Source organism: Mixophyes fleayi, chromosome 6, assembly GCF_038048845.1.
Source record: "Mixophyes fleayi isolate aMixFle1 chromosome 6, aMixFle1.hap1, whole genome shotgun sequence".
Classification (NCBI taxonomy): Eukaryota; Metazoa; Chordata; class Amphibia; order Anura; family Limnodynastidae; genus Mixophyes; species Mixophyes fleayi.
This window is the reverse complement of record NC_134407.1, coordinates 213,227,738-213,244,642: the sequence shown is the minus strand read 5'-3', so window position 1 is coordinate 213,244,642 and position 16,905 is coordinate 213,227,738. Positions and strand designations below refer to the sequence as shown.

The window sequence follows — 16,905 nt, the reverse complement described above, 5'->3', positions numbered from 1 at the left end:
GATGGTGACATCACCGGGTCATGTGACAGCTGTAATCACGTGGTAGACAGGGAGGCTGCAGTGTCCCTGTGTATCTATGACAGTAATGGTGACATCAACAGGTCATGTGACAGCTGTAGTCACGTGGTACACAGGGGAGGCTGCAGTGTCCCTGTGTATCTATGACAGTGATGGGGATCAGACAGAGCAGTGATCTAGGTACAGTGACTGCAGATGGAGGAATTGTCTTCTCTGTCAGGGTTATTCAGTGTGATCTGCTGTACAGACATTACTCCCAGAGAGGTGTTCCCCAAGCTGCAGTGTATGTGCTGTGTGTTCTAGTGCTATCACTACATGATATATAGTTAGTACTGGACAGTGATCTTCCTACTTGTGCTGTAGTCATTTTATGATCACATAGTGAATTTCAGAGTAGGTCCTGTCCCAGCAATGAATTTACTTATCACTGTCAGACTGCAGTGCTTCAAAAGCAACACAATACAGGTGAGGGGGACAATAACAGTAAGGTAAATGTAACAAGTGCTCTTAAGGGGTTTTTACTGCTTGTTTTTCATGCTGACCAAATATTATACATAGGTCTTGTATAACTCTCTGTGGTAACAGAACCTTTATATTTCTTTACTTGACAGGTAACGACCAAAAGCAAAAGAATATGTATTGTGGGAAGATAACTGCTGTGCGGTAAATTCACATTGTAACAATGTATGAATGGAGGGTTCAGGTGTAACGGGTGTTAGTCAGTACATACATTACATTAATGATAGGTGGTAACATTAGATATCCACAGACAGACGGTCTCACATGCTTTGGAGAAATGTAAAGTACTTTGGTAACAGCCTGGTGGTTTGTAACAGGAAAACTTATTAGAGACTAATATCCCTGTAACTCCTGCCATCAGCCAGAGGGCAGTCGCTATGAGTCCTTGTATGGCTGGTCCTGGTACTACGTCATCTTGTCAACATAATACAGTCGAGAAAGTAATTTGTGCCACTCAATTCAACCCTGATGATCAGGCTGCAGCCTGGGGCGCTGGGTCTGGGGGGCGCACTCTTTAACAAGCATTTTTTTCTTAATGTGCTATATATTTTATACTAACACGCTAATAGGAACTAACTTCCGAGGACCATTTGAGACCTATCTGTGTTTCTGGCCGGGCAGATTAGAGGTGCGCACCTTACCACCGAATCCAGCTACTGTCGGAGAGCCGCGAGGAGGTTGTAAGTGTTATTTCACTTCCTCCTCCTTATCTATTCCAGTATTGAACAACGTAGGCTTGATAATTTGGAGTGTATATTTGTTGGTCGTTATTCTTTAAATATAACCATCTTCAAAGAAGTCACTTGGAAGTGGGATATCGCTCCCTTATGTAAAGGAATTCTGATCTCTTATTTTTTCGTTTCTATTGAGTGTCTTAGGGGCATATTTAAGAAAGCACGATAGTGCTCTTACCGGCAAATTAAGCTCCCTGGGTGTCCTCCGCAAATTTATCAAAGGTGCATCGCAGCAGATATCATGGATAGCTGCTGCTTTGCACTCCTCTTCGTTTTTGGGAGCAGTCACCATTCAACAGTATGGTGACTGCTCCCAGCTCAAATCTAACAAGTTCCGAAAAAACATTTTTTTCAGAAACTTGTCATGATAATGTACGTCAGCTGAAGCTGGCGTACATTATCATAATTGAAAAAATCCAATGCTGTCAGCTCTGTTTCGAAGAGCAGAGCTGGACAGCGCATATGTGGAGGGATCACATGATCCCTCCCTGTCACTCACAGCTCTCTCTCTGCAACGATAGTTGCAGAGACAGAGCAGGGATCTTTGTGCGCATGTGCTATTGAAGATTGAAAAGAACGAGGAGGAGATCCGGAGACAGCGCTTCCGAAGAGGGGGGTAAGTATGATTTATTTTTTTTATCACAGTAACAGCAGTTTTTCGGAACTGCTGTTTCTGTGATCTGTTGTTCATAAATTTGAGAAATAGTTCAATCCTTATCCATGCGATAAGGATTGATAACTATTTCTCACTTTTGCCGATGATTGATAAATGTGCCCCTTAATCTGTATACTATTACCAATTGGGTTGAAATTTGGACATTTTAATATCTAAGAAAGTTTGTTTTGACTAATTACTATGGTTTTATGTCATGTCAAGTAAATGCAGATGTCTGTGATATCCGGATGTTCAAGCTGCGTTATTTTATATTCAAAGTTTAATATGAGATAAATTCTGGTTTAATAGTGAAGGTGCAGCTGCAGTTTATAAATTAATGTATATATTATTTGAAATGCGTATATTTGAAGTCTAATTGTTCTTTAACTTTTTATGCTTATTAAATAGTTATTCAAATTTTATTTAGTGCAGCAATGTATTCTGTTTTTTTATCCAATTTGATGATAAAGTATATTTAATTAGTTTAACACCCCCCCATAGAGCCAGTTTGCGCTGTTTATACCACAATTTGTTCTGATGCAGGCAGCTAACCGCAAATCCGATGCTGTTAGCTGCCCTTCCAGAGCGGCTGTAGTGCGCTGTTTAGTGTGGTGAGATTATCACATCTCACATGACCACACTATTCACTGAGCCCACACAGACAGGGCAGCTAACAGCATCAGATTTGCTATAACCTGCCTGTCAAGAAGACTGAAGTGCCGGAGAAAAGAGGAGCAGAAGACATCAAGGTAAGTTCTATTTGTTAAATATCAGAGGGAAGGAGGAGGGAGATGACTAGGGGGGAGTGATTAAGTGGCTGCGGGGGGTTAATGAAGTCGCTGGTGGTGGTGGGAGATGGGGTGGGGGCAGCAACCGGTGTATTAGCCTAGGGCGGCTGAAACCCTTAATCAGACCCTGCTGATGACATCAAGTTAGTGGCAAGGTGGAGAGAGACCATCACATATAAAGTACCTACTATGTCTGAAAATGGCAGGAGAGGAAGGTGCTATATACACTTCGCTAGAGTCTATTTAGCACATCTAATAAAAGATAAATCAAAACAATTTAGTCTTTAATTTTGTTTAGTTTTGATATATATATATATATATTTATATTTATACCGTTTATTGAAAGCACAGCAGATAGCTGAAACAGTAAGAAGAATGTAGCAACTATGGACAAGAGAAGTTAATGGGAACAACATAAGTGACAGTAACTATAAAGATAAAATTGAGAGTACAAACTACAGCGAGGGCTAGAGATGAGAAATTTTATTTTTGGAGGTAGGATAATAACGGGATAAAGAATGGTTAGGGGGATCAGTAACATATCTCAGTAAAACATGGAGGTAGGATAATAACTGGGGATCAGTAACATATATTAGTAAAACATGGAGGTAGGATAATAATGGGGGATAAAGAATGGTTAGGGGGATCAGTAACATATCTTAGTAATACATGGAGGTAGGATAATAACTGGGGATAAAGAATGATTAGGGGGATCCGTAACATATCTTAGTAATACATGGAGGTACAATAATAACTGGGGGATAAAGAATGGTTAGGGGGATCAGTAACATATCTTAGTAAAACATGGAGGTAGGATAATAACTGAGAGATACAGAATGGTTATGGGGATCAGTAACACATGTTCGTAAAACATGGAGGTAGGATAATAACTGGGGGGTAAAGAATGGTTAGGGGGATCAGTAACATATCTCAGTAAAACATGGAGGTAGGATAATAACTGGGGATAAAGAATGGTTAGGGGGATTAGTAACATATCTCAGTAAAACATGGAGGTAGGATAATAACTGGGGGATAAAGAATGGTTATGGGGATCAGTAACATATCTTAGTAAAACATGGAGGTAGGATAATAACTGGGGGATAAAGAATGGTTAGGGGGATCAGTAACATATCTTAGTAAAACATGGAGGTAGGATAATAACTGGGGATAAAGAATGGTTAGGGGGATCAGTAACATCTTAGTAAAACATGGAGGTATGATAATAACTGGGGGATAAAGAATGGTTAGGGGGATCAGTAACATATCTTAGTATAACATGGAGGTAGGATAATAACTGGGAATAAAGAATGGTTAGGGGGATCAGTAACATATCTTAGTAAAACATGGAGGTAGGATAATAACTGGGGGATAAAGAATGGTTAGGGGGATCAGTAACATATCTTAGTAAAACATGAAGGTACGATAATAACGGGGGATAAAGAATGGTTAGGGGGATCAGTAACATATATTGGTAAAACATAGAGGTAGGATAATAACTGGGGATAAAGAATGATTAGGGGGATCAGTAACATATCTTAGTAATACATGGAGGTAGGATAATAACTGGGGATAAAGAATGATTAGGGGGATCCGTAACATATCTTAGTAAAACATGGAGGTACAATAATAACTGGGGGATAAAGAATGGTTAGGGGGATCAGTAACATATCTTAGTAAAACATGGAGGTAGGATAATAACTGGGGAGTAAAGAATGGTTAGGGGGATCAGTAACATATCTTAGTATAACATGGAGGTAGGATAATAACGGGGGATAAAGAATGGTTAGGGGGATCAGTAACATATATTAATAAAACATGGAGGTAGGATAATAACTGGGGGATAAAGAATGGTTAGGGGGATCAGTAACATATATTAGTAAAACATGGAGGTACGATAATAATGGGGAATAAAGAATGGTTAGGGGGATCAGTAACATATATTAGTAAAACATAGAGGTAGGATAATAACTGGGGATAAAAAATGATTAGGGGGATCAGTAACATATCTAAGTAAAACATGGAGGTAGGATAATAACTGGGGATAAAGAATGGTTAGGGGGATCAGTAACATATCTTAGTAAAACATGGAGGTAGGATAATAACTGGGGATAAAGAATGGTTAGGGGGATCAGTAACATATCTTAGTAAAACATGGAGGTAGGATAATAACTGGGGATATAGAATGGTTAGGGGGATCAGTAACATATCTTAGTTAAACATGGAGGTAGGATAATAACGGGATAAAGAATGGTTAGGGGGATCAGTAACATATCTTAGTAAAAAATGGAGGTAGGATAATAACTGGGGATAAAGAATGGTTAGGGGGATCAGTAACATATCTAAGTAAAACATGGAGGTAGGATAATAACTGGGGATAAAGAATGGTTAGGGGGATCAGTAACATATCTTAGTAAAACATGGAGGTAGGATAATAACTGGGGATAAAGAATGGTTAAGTGGGTCAGTAACATATCTTAGTAAAACATGGAGGTAGGATAATAACTGGGGATATAGAATGGTTAGGGGGATCAGTAACATATCTTAGTTAAACATGGAGGTAGGATAATAACTGGGGATATAGAATGGTTAGGGGGATCAGTAACATATCTTAGTTAAACATGGAGGTAGGATAATAACGGGATAAAGAATGGTTAGAGGGATCAGTAACATATCTTAGTAAAAAATGGAGGTAGGATAATAACTGGGGATAAAGAATGGTTAGGGGGATCAGTAACATATCTTAGTAAAACATGGAGGTAGGATAATAACTGGGGATAAAGAATGGTTAGGGGGATCAGTAACATATCTTAGTAAAACATGGAGGTACGATAATAACTGGAGGCTAAAGAATGGTTAGGGGGATCAGTAACATATATTAGTAAAACATGGAGGTAGGATAATAACTGGAGGATAAAGTATGGTTAGGGGGATAAGTAATATATCTTAGTACAACATGGAGGTAGGATAATAATGGGGGGATATAGAATGGTTAGGGGGATGAGTGACATATATTAGTAAAACATGGAGGTAGGATAATAATGGGGGGATAAAGAATGGTTTGGGGAATAAGTAACATATCTTGGTAAAACATGAAGGTAGGATAATAACGGGGGGCTAAAGAATGGTTAGTGAGAGACAAGCTGGCGTGCAGGGGGACATGTGAGAGGCACGCTGGCGTGCAGGGGGACATGTGAGAGACACACTGGCGTGCAGGGGGACATGTGAGAGACACACTGGCGTGCTGGGGGACATGTGAGAGACAAGCTGGTGTGCTGGGGGACATGTGAGAGACAAGGTGGCATGCGTGCGGGGGGGTGTGAGAGACAAGCTGGCATGCGGAGGGCATGTGAGAGACCAGCTGGTGTGCGTGGGGACATGTGAGAGACAAGCTGGCTCTCGGGGGGAATTTCAAGGAATATCTGGTGTGCAGGGGGGATATGATAGGTAATAGCTGCTGGTCTGGGGGTATGTGAGGGAAAAGCTGGCTGGTAATGGTGAAAAAGTGAGGTTAAAACTGTTGGGTAGAGGGGCATGTGTTTGACAGGGTGGCATGTAAGGGAGAAGCTGGTGAGTATGAGGGTATAGGTGTATGAGTAAAGGCCATGTGATTTCTTTCTTCCCCTCTACCCACCATTCTCTGTCATGTGCCACCCCTGTACAACAGCTTTTCCTTCTCGTGCCCCCTACTCACCAGACAATCCTCTGTCACTCGCACCATCTCCGCCCACCACCGGCTCTGTCGTGCGAGTGTCCCCTCCTTCCACAAGATTTTCCCTCACATGAACCCCTTCCCGCACCCTGCAGCTTGGTCCCCGGCATCCCTCTGAGCTCAATGCTCATCAGCTTCACCAAATGCCCCTGTTTTCAATTGCATTTGTCACTTCATATTGGTGCCTAATACGATCATCAAGGTCCAGGAAAGCTGCTGCAACCTCCATCTTGCTGCAATGAAAATGTCCCATACAATCTTTTCGAAATTTCTGCTACAAGAATAACCTCTCTCCTCTTGGTCATTATCTGCCTTATTCTTACTGAAATAACCTTGTCTACCTATTATATTATGCATTAACTACTAAAGTATTTCTCCAATCCTTTTCCACTTGTTAGATCTACACTTACAATCTCACTACATCCCAACTCTCGGATCTCGCCAATCTTCCTTCTCTTCCTAGGTTACCACAGCTCTCAGGACTACAACCCTTCCTGTAAGGTGCACCTTACCCCGGAACTCTTCACCTGAATGTCTACCAAGTATTCTCTCTCTAACTGCAAGACCCTGCTGAAAGCTCGCCTGGTTAAGGAAGCGTTCAAATAGTGCTTGTGACTTCTGGATGGACACAAGGGCCCTGAGATGGGGAGGGGGGGGGGGGGTGGGTACAAATTACTGGGGCCCGGCCTGCATGGGGGGCAAGCTGGGGTCCCAAGTTCCTCTTGACGGCCCTGGATGGACATATCTCTATGACTTCTCACACAGCAGCGCTCCATAGGGTGAAAGGACACGTTCTGGAGTTTTCTTATGTGCTTTTGCTCCTTTAAGGTATTAATTCATCAAGTTATATTACGAAAGTTTGATAACGTCAGTTACAGTGGTGAAAATAACTCTGATTAATTGAATGCTAAGAGGTATAGTTATGTTGTCACTGGTTATCACAAGGACCAGCAAGTGGAATAATTTACCTGCCACTGTAAACGGATAACAGAGCTTTCTGTGTGCTGTTTTATATTGCAGACTACTGGTTTGTGCGCACAAAAACTCTGGTATCAAATATGCCATATGTTTCCTCTCAAACCACACGCATCACCGTATCTCCCTCTGCTCTGCAACCCTGATTTTCAAGACTGCATGGCTTTATACCCCTTTGAAACATGGTGCAAACTGGGCATATGCATGATCCATCCTTTGATAGATAGGTCCTCACACAGACCCATAACTTATGCTCAAGCATCAGAAATGTACCCCTCTCTCGGCTCCTATAACCAAGCAAATTTTATCCACGTGATCAGAATAAAACGTAGAAGAGGACATTGTTACAACCAACCCTGAAACACAAAGCTAGATCACACCATTACTCTCTGCTCAGAGCTCACTTTGACCATACTAAATCTAATACAGGCCTATCTCAATAGCAAGATAGATTTCCTGACCGATATCCTATTAAAAGCTTTAGATGCCTCAGAGTATTACCAGCTATGACATATGCAGAAATGTTTTTTTTAACATTTATCACAGAGCTTATCTCTCCCCTTCACGCTGCTTTCGTATTGGCCTTTCAGACTCTCATTGCTGCCCCAAATGTGGTTCTCCTTGGGCGGAACCAATACTTTGTTTTTGGGAATGCCCACTTATTAAAAAGTTCTAAACCTAGGTATGGAGGTTCTCAATAGCTCACTCGGTGGCTTATGCCCCTTTCTCGCCAGAGTGGGGGATTTTTGGGATCTTACCAAAAGATTGTAAGATTAGTATAGGTTGTCGTAAATTGTCGTTGGCCATTTCGGCGACGTACAGAAAGAGTGTCCTCCAGGTCTGGGCCCAGAATAACCCTCCACCACTCTCAATTTTTAAGGAAAAATATTCCATATCCTGCATATGGATTAAATTGAAGCCTCCTGGACTAAGGAGACTAAAGTGAGACAGCCTAGGCAAAGTTTCAAACCACCACCCACTCCCTCCCCGACACACACCAAATACCCACTTCCCAGACCGTCACAAACTTGATTTTATTAACAAAAAAAAAAGATAAGCCTTACCTCCACCAGCGGTCCAGATGCAGTGATGTTTCATGCAGAACCCTGTCCAGAATCCACTATTGTCCAGTGGCAAGCACACAATTTCTAGAGGAGTGGTATACAGGTATTAGATTCCGGGGAAAAAAACTTGACACAATAAGCCGATAACACAATTTTTGTGATTAATTGAGTTCTTTTCTATGTATTATGCCCTGACATGTACCTTCATCACACTGCTTCCCCTACATCACAATGTGGCCCCCCTGCATCATAATGTGGCCCCCACAGCACCCCCCTGGTTAACAATGCCCCCCTGGTTAGCAATGCCCCCCCCTTGCAGCACACCTGCCCTCCCCACTTAATGTACCCCCCGCAGCACACCACCCCGACCCTGCTCAACAATGTTTCCCCTGCTCAACAATGCACCCCCCGCAGCACACCATTACCCCCCTGCTAAATAATGCTCTCCCCCCTGCTAAACAATGCTCTCCCTCCCTGCTTAAACAATGCTCTCCTCCCCCCTGCTTAAACAATGCTCCCCGCCTGCTAAACAATGCTCTCCCCCTGCTAAACAATGCTCTCCCTCCCTGCTTAAACAATGCTCTCCCTCCCTGCTTAAACAATGCTCTCCTCCCCCCTGCTTAAACAATGCTCCCCGCCTGCTAAACAATGCTCTCCCCCCTCTGCTAAACAATGCTCTCCTCCCCGCTAAACAATGCTCCCCTCCCTCTGATAAACAATGCTCTTCCCCCTCTGATAAACAGTGCTCTCCCCCATCTGCTAAACAGTGCTCTCCCCCCTGCTTAAACAGTGCTCCTCCCCCCTGCTTAAACAATGCTCTCCCCCCCCTGCTTAAACAATGCTCTCCCCCCTGCTTAAACAATGCTCCCCCCTGCTTAAACAATGCTCTCCCTCCTGCTTAAACAATGCTCTCCCCCCCTGCTGAAACAATGCTCTCCCCCCTGCTTAAACAATTCTCTCCCCCCCTGCTTAAACAATGCTCTTTCTCCCTGCTAAACAATGCTCCCCTTTTTACTTATCTGCTGAAATTTTCCTTCATGCTGCAGCTGCTCTTCTCTGCCGGGCTACTCACTGACTGTCGGGACGTGAAGATGACGTCACTCCCGACAGTCAGTGAGGGGCGTCCTATCGTCGGTGGGGGCGGCGGTCAATCACCACACCCCCACCATGGACCTGCAGCTGTGCGGCGGCCATGGAAAGTAAACTTCGTGGCCGCCGCACAGCATTATACAACGTGGAATATTTCAGTGGCGCCCCCCAGAGCCCGGTGCCCTAGGCAGCTGCCTAACGCTGCCTAATGGGAGCGCCGGGCCTGGAGTGGGGGATTTTTGGGATCTTGCCAAAAAATTGTAAGATTAGTATAGGTTGTCGTAAATTGTTGTTGGCCATTCCGGCGTCGGACAGAAAGAGTGTCCTCCAGGTTTGGGCTCAAAATAACCCTCCACCACTCTTAATTTTTAAGGAAAATTATACCATATCCTGCGTATGGATTAGATTGAAGCCTCCTGGACTAAGGAGACTAAAGTTTTTTGACACCTGGGAGAGTATGATAGATCTTCTCCCACATGCCCTTAGGATTCAGATTTGGAGAAGCTTTCATAATGCGTCCTGGTATGGACTGAGGATGTGTATCAATGACCCCCCGATTACACCATCTATTAAGGACTGATCTGCTAATCTTTACTTATAAACCTCTTTATTAGGTATGCTATTCCTACAAGGACTTTATTGGCTGAACATACTACTATGTAAGTGATCAAACTGTTATCATGCTTTTCTATTATATGTTTATCGCTGTGCCTAGACTGTTGAAACATGCTAAAAATTACGTGTATTTTATTTTCTACCTCAATAAAAAGAATTTATAAAAAAAAAAAAAAAAAAAACATCTTACATGTATATGTTGTAGTGGTGAATACTCTGCTCTGGAGATTAATTAGGCATGTAGCCAGAAACAGGATGATGTCAATGATTGTTGGGCATTAGCCTTAGCCAATGCAAACTCGCTGGCAAATGGTTTAAATTTTAATAACATACAGTTTGAACAAACCGAGATTTATTCATATGCATTGCTGAGGATCACATCTCTGTGTTTCCTCTTATTAAATTAAACAAAAACACTGAAAAAAAACAACTCGCAACTAATTGTGACGGAAAGATCCACAGGCCCAATTAAGTAATGGCAGAGTGTAATCTCTGTAGAAAGTGTCATCCTTTCACTTGGCTTATATATAGATGATAAATGTGTTAAAATGAATACAAAATTGTACTGCCCTTGATGTACAGACATTTATTATTGCACGGCATCAGATGGGATTATCACCTGTGGTATTAGTGAAGGTTACCATGTACACCTCTGTCATTTCTGACTGCTGCAGATTTCAGCTTTGCTGAATGATGGCCTTTGTACCGCATCAAAATGATACATCTGTGATATGCATTGATCTTACGTGGTAATGTGGGGTGTGAAATACATGGTACCTATAACGTTATTTGATTCTTAAATATGGTTAAATCTACAATTCAGTTGGATGTTACTGTGACCGGATGGGTTTACTTTGCCGTCCGGTCTTTGGGTGTGGTCCTTGGGAAAGGGACCTTACACAGTTTATTTGGGTTCCTTTCTCACCGTCAGTCATCACCTGTTACAGACCACTCCTACTGGTGTCACCTGTCACCAAACCCTCACCGACTGCAAATGCCAACTACACAATTGTAGGAGAATTGTGCTCCCACCACCAGGCTCCTTCACCGGCACCTGGAACCACTTACTTCTGGGTGGCTGGTATAGCTGCTGTAGCGCCTTTTTGCCGTGGGCTGGCACCTCCTGACTGCTTACTATGGTTCAGGACTGCTAGGTAGCGGGCAGAGCGTTGACACAGAGACGTTGGGTTCAACACAGGACAGCCGGGCAACAGATTACATTTCCCTCTTTTTTGTCCTTTGTAGTCCCTACAAAGAGGGGGCAAGACCACACGTAATCAGCATACTGGTTGCTAGGACAACCCAGGTTCGTCCTCTGCGACATACTTTGAGGCACAGTGGCGGGCAGGGGGCCCAAAGGGCTGTATTTTACTGGGATTGGAAGAGGAGTCTGGGTGACTGCATCTGCGGCAGCTGGGGAATTACTACATCTTCTACTAGTGCCGGAATGAACCAGAAGTCTGCCATCTCCTTTGGTGGGTTGGCACTTCCGGGTACGATTGCTCGAATAAACAGGTTTTCAGCATATTCCCGCGCAGTACCCTCAACCGTCCAACTCCATGCTCGGGCACCAGCTTATATAAAGTCCCATCTGGATACATGCACCTCCGGACTACATGTGGCGTCACCAGCCAGCTCTTACTGAATTTATTGCATGGCTTCTTCATCCGGCCCAGCACCCTCTGTCCCACGCAATGTGGTCCTGCCGTGGCTGGCGCCAAACCTTGGTGCACCTGTGACCACATCTGTTTGTTAACTGTGTTGTGAGCTACTCCCAACCCCTGTTGCTGCTCTTACACCCAGTTGGCCAAGTTCTACTCTTCTTCATATTCCAGGTGGGGGAGTGAGTGACAGGTCTTATATTTCCCTTCCCCAGCAGCCAAACACTAAAAAGTACAGAGTGTACCCAGCGGTGTGGTGCACGCGGTTGGCTGTGGTGCTGTGGATCAGCCTCTAAGGTCCGCAACATGAGCTACTGAGCTGGCTAGTTCCCCTTCGCCAAAAGGTCCTTACGGAAAAGGGAAACTAGTTACAACTGATAATGTTGTCTCCGATCTTTGTTCTGCTGGAGTCTGATTGAAACACTAGAGTTATCCTATGCAGATTTAAAAACCCGGATTCTATGTCGCCCGTTTTCCTGAAGACAAACCTTGTCTCAGAAACTAGCACTGCATAAATAACATGGCACCTACCCAGAAGACAACACTTAACTATAAGTACAACACACTGTTATCTATTAAGGCAGATTGGGCAAGGATGATCAAATTGTATTCAGTTTGTCATACTTGCCCACTCTCCCAGAATGTCCGGGACATAATTACTCTGGGGATTGTAGTACATGGAGGTCTATATATATTATTCTGGGGATTGTAATACGTGATGACATCACGCCGAGAGCAAGAAGGGAGCAGAGAACAGAGACGATCCAAAACACAAAAGAAAAGAAGAAGAGGAAGAAGACAGAAAAAAAGAAGGTCATAGTAAGTACAGAACAGAGGGCAAACGTGTGATATATGGAGGGTGTATAGTGTAATATGGAGGGGACACAGTGTGATGAAGGAGGAGGCACAGTGCGTTGAAGGATTGGGTACAGTGTGATGAAGGAGGCTGCAGTGTAATGAAGGAGGCTGCAGTGTGATGAAGGAGGGGGAACAGTGATGAAGGAGGCTGCAGTGTGATGAAGGAGGTTGCAGTGTGATGAAGGAGGGGGCACAGTGTGATGAACGAGACTACAATGTGATGAAGGAGGGGGCACAGTGTGATGAAGGAGGCTGCAGTTTGATGAAGGAGGGGGCACAGTGTGATGAACGAGGCTACAATGTGATGAAGGAGGGGGTACAGTGTAATGAAGGAGGCTGCAGTATAATGAAGGAGGTTGCAGTGTGATGAAGGAGGTTGCAGTGTGATGAAGGAGGCTGCAGTGTGATGAAGGAGGGGGAACAGTGATGAAGGAGGCTGCAGTGTGATGAAGGAGGTTGCAGTGTGATGAAGGAGGTTGCAGTGTGATGAAGGAGGCTGCAGTGTGATGAAGGAGGGGGCACAGTGTGATGAACGAGACTACAATGTGATGAAGGAGGGGGCACAGTGTGATGAAGGAGGCTGCAGTGTGATGAAGGAGGGGGCACAGTGTGATGAACGAGGCTACAATGTGATGAAGGAGGGGGCACAGTGTGATGAACGAGACTACAATGTGATGAAGGAGGGGGCACAGTGTGATGAAGGAGGCTGCAGTTTGATGAAGGAGGGGGCACAGTGTGATGAACGAGGCTACAATGTGATGAAGGAGGGGGTACAGTGTAATGAAGGAGGCTGCAGTATAATGAAGGAGGTTGCAGTGTGATGAAGGAGGTTGCAGTGTGATGAAGGAGGCTGCAGTGTGATGAAGGAGGGGGAACAGTGATGAAGGAGGCTGCAGTGTGATGAAGGAGGTTGCAGTGTGATGAAGGAGGTTGCAGTGTGATGAAGGAGGCTGCAGTGTGATGAAGGAGGGGGCACAGTGTGATGAACGAGACTACAATGTGATGAAGGAGGGGGCACAGTGTGATGAAGGAGGCTGCAGTTTGATGAACGAGGCTACAATGTGATGAAGGAGGGGGTACAGTGTAATGAAGGAGGCTGCAGTGTAATGAAGGAGGTTGCAGTGTGATGAAGGAGGTTGCAGTGTGATGAAGGAGGCTGCAGTGTGATGAAGGAGGGGGCACAGTGTGATGAACGAGACTACAATGTGATGAAGGAGGGGGCACAGTGTGATGAAGGAGGCTGCAGTGTGATGAAGGAGGGGGCACAGTGTGATGAACGAGGCTACAATGTGATGAAGGAGGGGGCACAGTGTGGTGATGAAGGAGGGGGCATAGTGTGATGAAGGAAGGGGCACAGTGTGATGAAGGAGGCTGCAGTGTGATGAAGGAGGCTGCAGTGTGATGAAGGAGGGGGAACAGTGTGGTGATGAAGGAGGGGGCATAGTGTGATGAACGAGGCTACAATGTGATGAAGGAGGGGGCACAGTGTGATGAAGGAGGCTGCAGTGTGATGAAGGAGGGGGAACAGTGTGGAGATGAAGGAGGGGGCACAGTGTGATGAACGAGACTACAATGTGATAATGGAGGGGGTACAGTGTAATGAAGGAGGCTGCAGTGTAATGAAGGAGGTTGCAGTGTGATGAAGGAGGCTGCAGTGTGATGAAGGAGGGGGCACAGTGTGATGAAGGAGGCTGCAGTGTGATGAAGGAGGGGGCACAGTGTGATGAACGAGACTACAATGTGATGAAGGAGGGGGCACAGTGTGATGAAGGAGGGGGAACAGTGTGGAGATGAAGGAGGGGCATAGTGTGATGAACGAGGCTACAATGTGATGAAGGAGGGGGCACAGTGTGATGAACGAGACTACAATGTGATGAAGGAGGGGGCAGTGTGATGAAGGAGGTTGCAGTGTGATGAAGGAAGGGGCACAGTGTGGTGATGAAGGAGGGGGCATAGTGTGATGAAGGAGGGGGCACAGTGTGGTGATGAAGGAGGGGGCATAGTGTGATGAAGGAAGGGGCACAGTGTGATGAAGGAGGCTGCAGTGTGATGAAGGAGGCTGCAGTGTGATGAAGGAGGGGGAACAGTGTGGTGATGAAGGAGGGGGCATAGTGTGATGAAGGAGGGGGCACAGTGTGATGAACGAGACTACAATGTGATGAAGGAGGGGGCACAGTGTGATGAAGGAGGCTGCAGTGTGATGAAGGAGGGGGCACAGTGTGATGAACGAGGCTGCAGTGTGATGAAGGAGGGGGAACAGTGTGGAGATGAAGGAGGGGCATAGTGTGATGAACGAGGCTACAATGTGATGAAGGAGGGGGCACAGTGTGATGAAGGAGGCTGCAGTGTGATGAAGGAGGGGGCACAGTGTGATGAACGAGGCTACAATGTGATGAAGGAGGGGGCACAGTGTGATGAACGAGGCTGCAGTGTGATGAAGGAGGGGGAACAGTGTGGAGATAAAGGAGGGGCATAGTGTGATGAACGAGGCTACAATGTGATGATGGAGAGGCAAAAGTGTAAATTAACCAGTAAAAGGGAATAATAGGAGTAGGAACTGGGATAGATGGAGAGCATCAAAGAGTAAGGAAGGAGCGTGAGAAGCAGGATGTTGATGCACAGGGGAGAGTGTGGCTGGATCATTTATAAATAACTAATTGTATTAAATATACTTAAATTATTAGCAGTTTGCTCATTTATATCCTTGCAAATGTATTGGTTTTATTATATTCTGTTTTCTGTTGTATTTCGTGTATACTCAGGATACAAGTATTAGGATATACCAGATTAGTTTAAATTTTGTTAACTTTGCATTGCATTTAAAATCCAATGGTAAATCCTGATGTTAATCTTTGAATGAAATATTTCCGACGTCTTGGGGCCTGGGCGGAAAAGGGGACTGGTTTACCCCCTGCCAGGCTGTGTCCAAAACTGTATAAAAACGAGCACTGTCTTACCATGTAGTGTATTATACCATCTGTACTTCTGGATATCACAAGTACCTCAAACTAGTATATGTTACTGTTCTTATTAGGACCCTTGAGCTAATAAAACATCACTGCTTCAAGAACTTGCTTTGACAACTACTTACTCTGCTGTAGTTCCTGTGACCTGCAGATTAGACCAAATCTAATCCGTTATCCGGCTGTTCTGAGATTGGGAAGCCGTGTAACCAGTTGGGACCCTGCACCAACAGTCTGCCTGCTACCCTGCAGCTCTGGCCAGTATGATGGGCCAGGGTCAGTGGGAACCTTCCACAGCAACCCTGATCTGAAGGCAAGAGGGTAGGTGTACCAGCCCAGGTGTACCAGCAAGGGGATACAGTAGCAGCTGGAGTTACCCAGAAGGATGCGGTTCTAGGTGCCGCTGAGGAGCCTAGTGGTGACAGCAGGCTCCTACTGCAACAGAAGCGGCGCATTTGGGATAAATAAATGGGACAGTGGCAAGGCAAGCCCAGCCAGTCCCCACCAACACAGCAGACAAGGTGGCATAGGAGGTCCATTCTGCCACAGAGAGCAGGGAGGGAGGGAGAAGGGGGACCTGCAATGAAGATAAATGCACATAGGAACAGGGAAAGGAAACAAGGGAAAGATAAAGGGTAACATGGAAGATATAAGGGAGATATTTTGGATAGTTTTATTATAATATGGCGATAAGAGAGAAAATGTAAGTACACAAAGAAAACATGGAGGAGAGATGGGGGACACAGGGTGGATAGCCTTGCATCATTTAATATGTTTATATTATACTGTATGGTGTTAAAATGCATCTACAATTAATTTCTCCCTTTTAAAATCTCTAAAGGAGCGCAAACTGGAAATTCCATACCAGCACTAAAATTCCACTTCGACCACTGGGTTTATATATAATACTCTGGGGATTGTAGTACATGGAGCTCTATATACACTATATGGACAAAAGTATTTGGCCACACCTGTTAATTATTGAATTGAGGGTGTTTCAATCAGACCCTTTGCCTGAGGTGTATAAAATCAAGCACCTAGCCATGCAGTCTCCATTTGCAAACATTTGTGATGCTATGTGGGTCATTTTGAAGAGCTCAGTGACTTCAAGCCTGGTACTGTGATAGGATGCCACATTTGCAATCAGACAGTTCGTGAAATTTCATCCCTGCTGGATATTTCACGGTCACCTGTAAGTGTAATTATTAGAAAGTGGAAGTGTTTAGAAACAACAGCAACTCCGCCATGAAGCGGAAG

At 44.6% G+C, this 16,905-nt stretch overlaps 1 protein-coding gene and 1 long non-coding RNA gene across 2 annotated transcripts in view; both read left to right on the top strand.

Moving 5' to 3' along the window:
- LOC142159906 (uncharacterized) overlaps positions 1–16,905 on the top strand; it is a 543,776-nt gene that overhangs the window by 67,402 nt on the left and 459,469 nt on the right. The gene's annotated exons all lie outside the window — the stretch shown is intronic.
- LOC142160069 (uncharacterized) overlaps positions 112–16,905 on the top strand; it is a 34,636-nt gene continuing 17,842 nt past the window's right edge. The window contains exons 1-2 of the long non-coding RNA XR_012693051.1: positions 112–483; positions 630–681. This is a non-coding gene — a long non-coding RNA (uncharacterized LOC142160069). The remainder of the gene's footprint in view (positions 484–629; positions 682–16,905) is intronic.